Genomic DNA, 12005 nt, shown 5'->3' with positions numbered 1-12005 from the left:
GAATTTTTACACGTTTCGCTTGTACTTTGCGCAAAAAAAAAAAATGGAAAGTTTTGATTGGGTCGGTGGTGGGTGGTATGACAAACCAGGTGATGACCGTGAGCTTGCCGACGACACATCAGCAATGTGCTGGGACAAGTGGTCGGTCGGAGCTAATTGTCTTAGTACATCGAACAGCAAGTATCAACAAGCTGATTTGGCTGATTTGGTTGGGGTTTCGGCTCGGTGTGGTATGGTAATTCTATTTGGTTGTCTCTTTTCCCGCGATTCTAATGCGCTTCGGTGTTGGAAAGGATTTGATTTCGGCAAGGACGGTAATGAGGCCGCTTGACTCTATTGTGGCAATGCTGGTGAATAGAGGTTCAAATTCTGATATTGTAGGTATGAGTTTCTGCGTCACGTGGGTTGATTGATATCAAATTTAAAATATAAGGCAACATTCTCGAATGTTCAATGGCTACGGGAGCTACTTTTTAAGCGTTACCATCAGTCCTGAGCAAGTCCATGATAAAGGGAGAAGTTTTGGGAGTTATGCCCCTCCCATTACTGAAGATCTATATACTAGGTGCATTCCGCCTTTTGTCGAGATTACAAAAAAAAACCTTTCTGTGCACGAGCCTGGTCCAGTGTACCTATGGTGGAGAAAAGGGCCGAAACGAAAGTTCTACATCCTGAGCGATTGCCCGACGTCGTCTTGTCCTGTGGCCAGGTCAAATTTCTGTTGGCTTCCTTTATTTCCTTATTGAGGTTGTGCTACCATGAGCCTCTGTTGCGATTTCCTGCTCAATTCCAATATAATGCTTGCTTCCAGATTTCGTTTCCGCCCCTGCGTAGAGTGTGGCCAAGCGACCTCTACTTTCGCTCCGCAATGTCTGTCGCTATCGGCTTTTGATAACATCGACAATAGTGCTCCACATTGGAGATCCAATTGTGAGGCCACCATGCACGAATTCTTCACCTTCTTCACCTGCATTCACCAGCCGTTGAATGTTCTCCACTGATACACACCAGGTGTGTTGGAGATATTGATCACCCGACATCACTGACTTCAGTTGATAGACCGGACTCGATGTCAATGCAGGAAGTCACGTTGACAGACAAATGACAGATATGATGAAGACAACACGCACAAGATAACACAGAATTGATTTCTTTACGAAAACCATTGAGCTTGTATCACGCGTGTTAATTTAGAATTTATTAACTTTAATTTGACATTAAACTACATTTTTGATACTAAAACATTTGAACTTCGATATTAAGCTCTCGGATTGGAGACCGAAAGGGTCCTGGGAATGAGTCGGACACCAAAGGAGGATACTTACACTTTCGCTGTGAATTTTCGAAGCGACATTCAATCGTTGATCAGCGCCAACCGAATGACAAGCTCCGTGGGTCGTCACAAGACCGTGCACAAGGGGGGGGGGGGGGGGTTTGGTTTGGGTGTTAAACCCCCCCATTACCGACGCTTCATACACTAGGCGCCCCTCCGCCTTTTGCCGAAATTGGGAAAAAAACCCATGGCGCCACTTCTGTGCACGGGGCTGGGTTGTCATGAATGTTTTCGACCCTTTGGGAGTAGTCGCGCTGTTCGTGATCCTCGGAAAGTGCTTGGTGTAAGACATCTGACGTTTGGATGATCCAATTCCCGAGAAACTCCACGAAACTTGGAGTCGATGGATTCAAATTCTTCAACAGCTACCTCAACTCGAATTACCACGATGTTACTTTCCAAACTACAGTGTCGGCAGTCTTCAGAGTCTACAGCGCCATGTGTTTGTGGATGCCAGTGAGACGGCCTTCTCTTGCGTCGCTTCCGATGCGTGCTTGTTTCGTACAAGACCAAGACGGCTCCGCTAATACCGCTGTCAATACCGCGTCTGGAGTTCCACGCGGCGGTCATCGGTACACGATTGATGAAGTCTGTCAAGCAGAGCCACCCGCTGCCTGTCTGCCGACGAGTTATTTGGAGGACGATTTGAGGACCGTCATGTTGTGGATCCAACCAAATCAACGAAATTACCGGCAGATTTTAGACGGAGCCAAATAGGAAGAAAGGAGATGGAATTAAACGCGCCTCAATGTAGCTGATGAAGCGACAGAATGGGAAGAAGAATTGGATTGGCCCAAATAGGAGCTCCCAGAAGCAGATACGGCGCAAGAACAACGACCAGTACACTCTCACTATCGAGCGGCAGAGGAACCACTCGTCGACTTCAAGAGGTTTTCCAGTCTTCAACGTCTAGTCCAGTATAGAAGAAGATTCGTTGCAGAAGCTCCTGCGTCTGCGATATTGTATCGCCAAGAGATTCAGGAAGCGGAGTTTACGCTATGGCTTTGGAATCAAGAGGAAGTCTATTCTGACGAACTACATACACTTCGTATCAATCAGCAGGTAGTGTGGAAAGTTTGGAAAAAACAGTCCACTGCGCAAACTTTCTTGCTTCATCGACGAGGCAGGGGTAATACGATTGGATGGACGATTGAAAAACGCTCCACATGCTCCGTATGCTTCAAAATTTCCTGTGATTCTGTCAAAAAGGCATATCTTTACCGGATTGCTCGTTTCATCGTACCATCAGCGATTCGCACATGAAAATGACCAAACCGTGCTCAATGAAATACGCCAAAGATTATACATCTCAAGTCTTCGTATCATTCCACAGATTGCGAAACAGTGTGCTTGGTGCACTGTCTATAAAGCTAGCCCACGATTTTCCAAGATGGCTCCGCTGCCAGAAGCTCCAACCAACTTCATCGGCGCAAGCAGAGAGCTGAAAGAGGAGTTAACCAAAAATCTATCAGGAACGTTCACAAACGCCGATACGCAATGGTATATCAACCCGCCTGCTATTCCACATATGGGTGGGGTATGGGAGCGTCTGGTGAGGTCGGTGAAGATAGCGCTGAGGACCATTTCATCCGAAAGAAAGGCGAACGAAGAAACCTTCTACACCTACCTCATTGAAGTGGAATCTATAGTTAACTCCCGTCCGTTAACCGACGTGCCGCTGGATGTGTGGATGGTGAGGCCATTACACCCAATCACTTCTTGCTGCTTAGCTCTTCTGAGGTGGTATAGCCAGCACAGCTTCCAGTGGACAAGAGAGCTCTGAGGACAAACTGGGACCAAGTCCGGCATCTTTTGGATCTGTTCTGGTCGAAGTGGATCAACGAGTATCTGTCTCTTGTCAATATCAGAACAAAATGGTGGTCCAACTCCAAGCCAGTAAAACCCGGAGACCTGGTGATGCTGGTGGATAGGGGCTCAAGGAACAGCTGGAATCGTGGAAGGATTGATAAGGTCAACGAGGGAGCAGATGGGATTGTACGACGGGCTGACGTCCAAACTGCCAACGGATTGTTCCAGGGAACGGTTACTGGTTTAGCAGTGCTTGAAGTGATGCAGGACGGTACCGTTACAGGGAGTTGCCAGCAATACAGGTTGGGGAATGTTAGATATACTGATCACCAGGAAACACTAACTCCAGTTTATAGACCGGACTCGATGTCAATGCAGAACGTCACGTTGACAATGAAGACAACACAATTTTTAGTGCGTTGAGTAAACATTTCCATACATTTCTGTACATTTCTTGAAAACGTGTTGACAGATTAGCAAACATTTTTTTTAATTGATCGTATTCTTTTCCACGACAAAAGTCCATATTGAACAAAAAAGTCAGAGAGAAACCGTCGTTCGCCTTACGGCTCGAGCTGCATGGCCGAAACCTGTCGGCATCCGACAGAGACGGGTGGAAAGGCGAAGAGGAAGAAAAGGGCGGCCAGTGCGAGCAACCAGACTTCAAAGTCGGTTGTGATACGCACAAGGGGCAGAGAAACCATGCACCAGTAGACCAACCGGACCAAGGAAGGATAACCCTTGCATTACGGTCGGAGAAAAGAAGAAGTTGAGAACAGTGAAACCAGCCCGCAGTCTCTAAGTTTCTTAGAGACGACCCTAGAAATTAACGAAATTAACCTTCATTGAATTGTCCCATGGATTCATTTAGAACATCTTCCAATGTTTCAGACATTATTCAAGCATATCCTTCAGATTTTCGTCTAAAGCATTTACCTGAAATTTCTCCGAGAACTACTCAAGTTTCCATGGGTTTTCATATAAATTTCTTCAGAGATTCTCTCAGAAATCCATACCAGAATTCTTTCAGTAACGCTTCCAGGGGTTCCTTGGGCAAATCCAAATTTCAGAATTTTTCTAAGGTTAATAATAGAAAATCTTAAACAGAGTTTTTCCAAAGTTGCCATCAAAAAATCGTCCAGGGACTATTTAAAAAATTTTGCTGAAGATTCTTCTAGAAATTCCTTATAATTTTCCCATATAAACTTGTTAAAGGATTCTTTTGACAAATGTTTTATTGATTCCTCGGTCTTAAAATCTACCAAAGTTTTTTTTTTATTTTTTTTACATGTATTTTAACTACTAATTCTACACTTATCTACCAAAGTTCTTTCAGAAACTCACTCAGTGGTTTCTTTAGAAATTCTTTCAGGGATTCTTAAGAAAACATTTCTTTGGCTTCCTTCAGATATTCCCTCTAGGAATTCTCCAGAAATTCCTCCAATAATTGTTCTAGGATTTTTTTTAATTCTTAAAAGAAAAAAAAAATGATCAGAAAATTCTCCAGGGATTCTTCAAGATTTTTTTTTTATTGGGATTTCTTCGGAAATTCTTTCAAGGATTCTTCCATAGCATTTTCAAGTGGTTTCTTCTGAATATCTACCGGAGATTCTATCAAAAATTCCAACAGCTTTATCCTCAAAAATTCCTGCATAAATTCCTCCAGAGATACGTTCAGGAAGAATTTCTCCCAGAAAATCCATCAGGAGTTCATACAATGATTTCTTTAGGATTTCCTCTACGGATAAATCTATAAATTTCTTCACGGATTCTTTGAGGAATTCAAAAACATGTCCTACATGAATTTATGCAGGAATCACTTAGAAATATTTAAAGAGTTTTTTCAAGGGATCTTTACGAAGCTTAGCAAGGCGTTACTCCAGGCATATTCACAGAACTTCATCAACGGATTTCTGCAGGATTGCTCTAAGAATATCATCCAAGAGTTTTAATAAAATATTTTTTCCAATTTTTTCCTGAAAATTTATTTTAAAAAACTTTTCTTAGAATTCCACCAAGGATTCGAAGTGCTGTTACACGTATTTCACCAGAAATTTATTTAAAAATCCCTCCTGCAATTCCTTCAAGAATTTCTTCGAGATATCTTCAAATATTTTTTCCAGCAGTACTTCATGGGACTTCTGCAGGTATACCAAAGTTTCTGCAGTATATTGGGGATTTCTATTCTATTATTCTATTCTAGTGCTTGCACAGCCAGTATTGAAAAGCATCCTGGAAATACCAAAGTTTCTTCTGATATTTTCTTGTCAGCATTAATATTTGCGGCATATCAGAGATGTGACACAAATATTAAAATGGCCAGGCCCACTGTGCAGACTAATGAGTTGGAAGATAATTCAAAAATTTAAGGCAATCAAATTATCCACTTATGAATAACGTGGTTGACAAATCTTTTTAAATCGAATGAAGGAAGAAACGGGGACAACCGTACCAACCGTTTCGTTTCAGGGGAATGGTGTTTGAGCATAAAATCGTTGGGAGTGGTGCTGCTAAGAAGGTTAATGCACACTCCGTTTTAGTCGGGTTACTTCTCCTGGGATGGGGCACAGGTATTTCTCCATGTGTCCTGGCTTCAAAGCCTAAGTTTAAGCGCCATTACTCGCTCTCTGAAACGAGAAAAAGTATAATGACCCCTTCCCCAAGTGTACAGAAAAATAAGCCCATATATTAAGCACAAAATGCGTTGGAAGAACATGCAAAAGATAGGTATACCTATCAACAAGTACAAATTATTACCTTTAGTAAAGGTCTTGTATAAAAAATTAATGAAACAAAATCTAAATACGGAAAGGGAACAACATAGAACAAACTCACCGGATAATCCATTCAGTTCAATATCTGTATTCGGCACAAATTGCAGCACCGCAATAGTCTCTATCCAATTCGTTGACGGTTGACTCTCGATACCGCGGAAGTATTGAACCGATAACCATCGTAGTAAAACACATGGTTTACAATTCAAATCCGATCTCGTTTTACGTCCATCGCATAACATCGTAGTCATTTGCTATAATAACACTTATCATGCTGGCTTCAACGAAAACTATCATTTTCCAGTATAGTACCAACACACTGTAGATCCAGTAATGTGAAGCCAATAAAAAGCTTGTTCACCGTTTCTCTCTATATCTTTCCCAATGAAAACCACAAATGCAGGTCGCGCAGAATACAATAACTACGTTCTCCTGTAGCAAACTCCTACATATCATTAGCGAATCACGAAAGATGAAACGAAATCAAAAATCAGTCAACTTAACAACAATCAAAAACACTTCCATTCTATTCATATTCTAAATGTCGTTATTTCGACAGATTTTCACCCGAATCACTGAAGAACAATTGTTCTTCGATTCACTTTCTGGATGGCGTAGCTTATACAGTTTTCACTGTTCGAATTCCATTCATTTCTATTTCATCATGTATTGACCTGCACAAGTTTTGATCTGGCTGGACATGCTTTTCCAGGATTCACTAAAACCTACAAACAACGTTCCATGGCGTAGCTGTACCACTTCTAGAGAAATCACTAAACATTTTTGAGAATATACACTTCACTGGGTGGCGTATTTGACTTTTTCATCGGCCGAATTGAAATTCAAGAGACAACGAAGAAAGAACGCGACACAAAAATTTTGCAGCTGCCGTCCGCACACACAGCTTGCTGCGATCTCCCTTCTGCAGTATATTGGGGATTTCTTCAAAAACTCCTTCAGAGATGCAGATTTTTCGTCAGAAATATCCTGCAGAGTTTTCTTCGAAAACTCTTCCAAGGGTTTTTGCAAAAATTCCTTGAAAAATTCCTTCTCGCATAAATTCCTGCAATGATTTTCTCACAGTCCTGCAGTTTTGTCACAAATATCTCCTGAGATGCCTTCAGAGTTTCCTGCAGGAATTGTTTTGAATATTACTTTGCGGATTTTTTCAGAAGTTCGTCCAAAATTTTTACAATTTCAAAATATGGTAAAAATCTCCAAAGAAACTCCTGAGGATTGTCTATAGAAATCTTTTGAAAAATTCTATTTTTTCCTATTTCTTCCTATAAGATGGTTTTGAAGCTTCTCTGGATGGAATCCTTAACCAAACCATCATTCCTGAAGCAATTTTTGAGTTATCTCGGGAGCAATTCTTCGAACTCCTCAAGATAAATCCAGAAACTTCTGGAGAAACTCTAGAAGAATTTTCAAGAATGAAAAGCTTGAGAAATTCTGGAAGGAGAGATCCGTAGAAGAACTTTTTATACAATGTATTAAAAACTGTCTGCAGAAATTGCAGAGAAAGATACTTTTGGAATTCGTTAAGAAATGTATTGAAAAATTTCTTAGGGATATTTGAAGGATTTTCAGAAGGAATCCTTTGAAGAAATCCTGGAGATACCTCTGAGTTACACGGGAGCAATTCTAAGTTACTCTTTTTGCCCGTTTCGTTTTAGAAACGTCCCACAAGTGCAGAAAATAATGCAAGACTGCTCGATGTATTTCTGGTATCAAACAAAACTATGTAAAAGCAGAGCAATCCAGATGAATTGTGAGCATAATTCTGAAAAAAATATTACTTTTGTTGTATCTGTCTTACTCCTCGGAATTCTTAGAAAAAAAAACTCAGGCAATTTCTGGAGGGATTGGAACACAAAAAAGAAAAAAAAAAATCTGAAATGGAGGAATTTCTAAATATAAACTGGTTCTTTAGAGGTCAGTCTAAATTGAGTCTACGTAATTTATAGACAGCGCCTGATGGAGGGTGAGAATAAATTATGAAGAATACGCTGGAGGAACTTCCAAAAAAAAAAACAATCTAGATTTTTTTAGAGAATTTTCTAAATAAATACCCTGATTGTTGACGACCTTCTAACAAAACTACAGCATCAAGGTTTTGAAGTTGTTGGATTTGCGGATGACATTGTTGTCATTGTCCGTGGGAAATTTGATAATACTGTTTTCAATCGAATGCAAGAAGCATTGAGATTTACTTTAGTTTGGTGCAAAAATGAAGGGTTGAATATCAATCCCTCAAAAACAACGATTGTACCCTTCACTAGGAGACGAAAAATCTCTATATCGGAACTGAAGCTAGGAGATGTCGAATTATCTTTATCTCTAGATGTCAAATTTTTAGGAGTTGTACTAGATAGTAAACTCTGCTGGCATAAACATGTGAAAAAACAGTTAGAAAAAGCTAGAAATGCTTTCTGGGGCTGTAAAAGAACTTTTGGAAGGAAATGGGGCTTGAAGCCGAAGATGATACTTTGGATTTATATGGCCATTGTGAAACCCATTATTACTTATGCTTCTATTATTTGGTGGGAAAAGACCAAACAAGTTACAACTCAAACAAAATTAAACAAGCTACAAAGACTTGCAACAGCTTCACTAACTGGGGCAATGCATAGCACCCCATCAAAAGCTTTGGATGCAATGCTAAATCTTCTGCCATTGCATGATTGTATTCAAATAACAGCTGCTAAAAGTGGTCTAAGTATGAGAAGGTCCTTAAATCTCAATGATTATAATCTTAGAGGGCATATGAGCATACTAAAGACTTACGAAATCGACCCAGTATAGTTGGTCAATGAAGATTACATGATAAAGCGTAACTTTTTTGGTCATCTATTTTGTGTTGCTGATGTGACTCGTCAGGATTGGGAAACAGGGGAGCCAGATTTTCGATCTGGTTCAACTGTTTTTTACACTGATGGCTCAAAACAAGACAATTTGGTTGGGGCTGGTATTTTTGGCCCTGGTGTCAACGTTTCATTGCCACTGGGAAGGTGGCCTACTGTCTTCCAGGCTGAAGTCTATGCTATTTTGGAATGTGCCGACATATGTCTCAAAAGGCGCTATAGAAATGCTAATATTTGTATATGTTCGGATAGCAAAGCAGCATTGAATGCTTTGAAGTCCAAAGTGTATACCTCGAAACTAGTCTTGGAATGCTCGAAGCTACTGCAGCAATTGTCCTGTCGCAATAAGGTTAATCTGTATTGGGTTCCTGGGCATCGCGGAATAGAAGGAAATGAAAAAGCTGATCAGTTGGCAAAACAAGGGTCATCCACTCAATTCATAGGACCGGAGCCATTTTTTGGATTGGCTCCAAGTGCCTTAAAAATGAAATTCAAGATTTTAGAAGAATTTAAAATTAAGCATAACTGGATGAACATAACTGATTCTCGTCAATCTAAGCGATTCATCACACCAGACGCCATTAACACACTAAGGCTAATAGACCTGAACAAAAATGACCTAAGTACTTACACTGGACTAATAACTGGCCACTGCCCTTGCAAATACTATCTAAAATTGATTGGTAAATTGCAAGAAGATAAATGTCGATTTTGTAAATTAGAGACTGAAACGTCTGAGCATTTATTGTGCGAGTGTGTTGCACTTTATCACAAGCGCTGTAGATTTCTGGAAAGGGGCCTAATGGGGCCTCAGGAAATTTGGGCTTCTCATCCCAAACATGTACTAAGTTTCATACGAAACGCGGTACCTGATTGGGACAAACGCCATTTGCTGTGAGGATAGTCACTCCTGATAGTGTCGGTTCTTTTCAGTACGGCAATAAAAAAAAATGAAGAGGATGACGCCACAATAGATCAAATCAATGGTCGCAGTGGCATTATGTCCCCAACAAGGAAAAAAAAAAATAAAAAAAAAATAAATACCTGAATGAATACCCAAATATATGAAGTCATACCTAGCAGAACCTTTCAATAAATACCAACAAGAGTCTCTGAAAGAATCTCAGAATATTTATGAAGAAAATTTTCCTGGAACTGCATATTTTAAAGAAATCTTTGGAGGAATTCCTGGATATCATAGCAAAATTTGTTCAGAAGTTTTCAAAAGAATTCCTAGAGAAATCGCATAGACAGACATCTGGAGGATATTTTGATGATAATCAGAAATGTTGGAGGAAATTTCAAGAATAATCGGTTGGAAAGTTTCTTGAGAAACTTCTCATGACGACTAAGAAAAATTCCCGGAGGAGTATTTAAAAAAATAACTGGAAGAATCCTTGGATAAATTCTCATGGAAAAACGTAAGCAACAATGTATTTAACCTGGAGGAATCTTCAGAAGAATTATTCATTCTTGCTGAAATGAATCATTCTAGCAAGTCTTGCTCAGAATATTAAAGTCACTTCCATGGAGGAGTACCAGTACACATACTTAAATTAAATCGCCGACCTCAGCAAACGGATTGCCGAGAATCCAACAGCCGAGAATCCGGTAATAATTTTTACTGAATCTCGGTAAAAGTTTTACCGAGATGTCGTCAAAACTTTGCCGAGATCTCGGTAATCCAACTTTTTACCGAGATCTCGGCAAAGTTCACCGAGACTCGGTAATGGTTTGCCGAAATCTCGGTAAAATTTTTACCGAGAATCAGTAAATATTTTACCGAGATATCAGCTGTTGGATTCTCGGTAAACCGTTTGCCGAGATCAATTTCTGAATTTAAGTGCAGGGGTCACTATAAACTGGAACCTTGAGTAACCAGCTACGATTTTCTCATGACAGCACTGCATACATACAGGGAAATTTCTGAAATTCCTCCAAGAATATTTCCATTTTTTTAAGGGCAGACGAAATTTTACCATAACTGGTGATGACATTAGAAAAGACTGGTCTCGCTCGAACCGACGTGAGAAATTAACAAGCGCGTCTCAAAGAAATCCACTAATCCATCGAAGTTTGCATACCTACATTCCTCATTTTTATCATAGTAGAAACTTCAAGGAGTCATTGAATAGCACTTCTGCATGCTACACATTGTTACCCTTTGAATCCAGTCTAATTGCGTCCTCATTGTATTCTTTTAAATGGCGTACAACAAAACAAGAATTATATGAACATTCAGGATATTGTAGAAAACAGGTTAACTCTTCGTTGGAAAAACATTCGGGAAAACTTCATTCGTAGAACTTATTTTCGGGTCAATATCGTACGATCGTTTTCGATGTAATGGCATAAGAGGAAATTCTGTAAGACAGTTAACTGATGTAATAAAACATCCCTGTAATAAGTATAATTTCAGATTTTTAGTATAGTCCTTCCTACCTCTATAAACTTGAATGAGGATTCTATCACATAACATAAGTGGAACTCCGGCTCAAAAAGTTGATGCCTTTCCGAGTTCGTACGCTGGTATACAGGGCATCGAAATGTCAAAAGCATTATAATATTATTGCCATACTATTTTTCAGCATGTATACCATTTTTCATTCTGTGAAGTAAAACAAAGACCTCATAGATCTAGACTGGCAGCACGTGGAGATCTATAATAGGGCATAGATTGTAATAAACTTTGTAAACTCAAGTCGAAAGTACGTTTTATGGCTTTCAATATAAAGCGAGATCGATATGTGGAACGTGGATGTGTTATTTCGAAGATTTCAATGAATTTATGACAACATGAATAAGTGGATTTCCAGCAGCTAGTTTTGCGCATATCTCAGATGTCAATCTTCGTTCCTGCATTCTTTGCCAAAGCTGGAATACTGGTTGGATCAGATGTTTTTTGTTTACCAAACTAAGTGACAGTTCGACGCCTTTTATGATAGATATAACAGTTCCACGTGCTGGAAAGGGATACAACTTTTTCCTTCGCTCTGACCATGGAGTTCCACTTATGTTATGTGATTCTATGCTAAAATATAAAAAGACTGAATAAATCATTTCTCTGTAAATATCATTTCTTGACTTGATTGCTATTCATCTTGTGTGTAAGCACTGGCTATAGAATAACTCCGTAGGACATTGTATAACCTAAATTATCCTTTGTCTGGTTTCAATTCTGGCGCCAAACATCGTTGGAACCATTCAACAGCATAATTCAATTCA

The 12005-nt window shown here is 39.7% G+C and overlaps 1 protein-coding gene across 2 annotated transcripts in view; it reads right to left on the bottom strand.

The window, feature by feature from the left end:
- The window catches only part of LOC109410157 (guanylate cyclase soluble subunit beta-1), a 404273-nt gene that overhangs the window by 126233 nt on the left and 266035 nt on the right, over nt 1-12005 (bottom strand). The gene's annotated exons all lie outside the window — the stretch shown is intronic.

This window comes from Aedes albopictus, chromosome 1 (genome assembly GCF_035046485.1).
Source record: "Aedes albopictus strain Foshan chromosome 1, AalbF5, whole genome shotgun sequence".
Taxonomy (NCBI): domain Eukaryota; kingdom Metazoa; phylum Arthropoda; class Insecta; order Diptera; family Culicidae; genus Aedes; species Aedes albopictus.
Note: the sequence above shows the minus strand (reverse complement) of the source record. Positions and strands in the feature narration are given on the sequence as shown.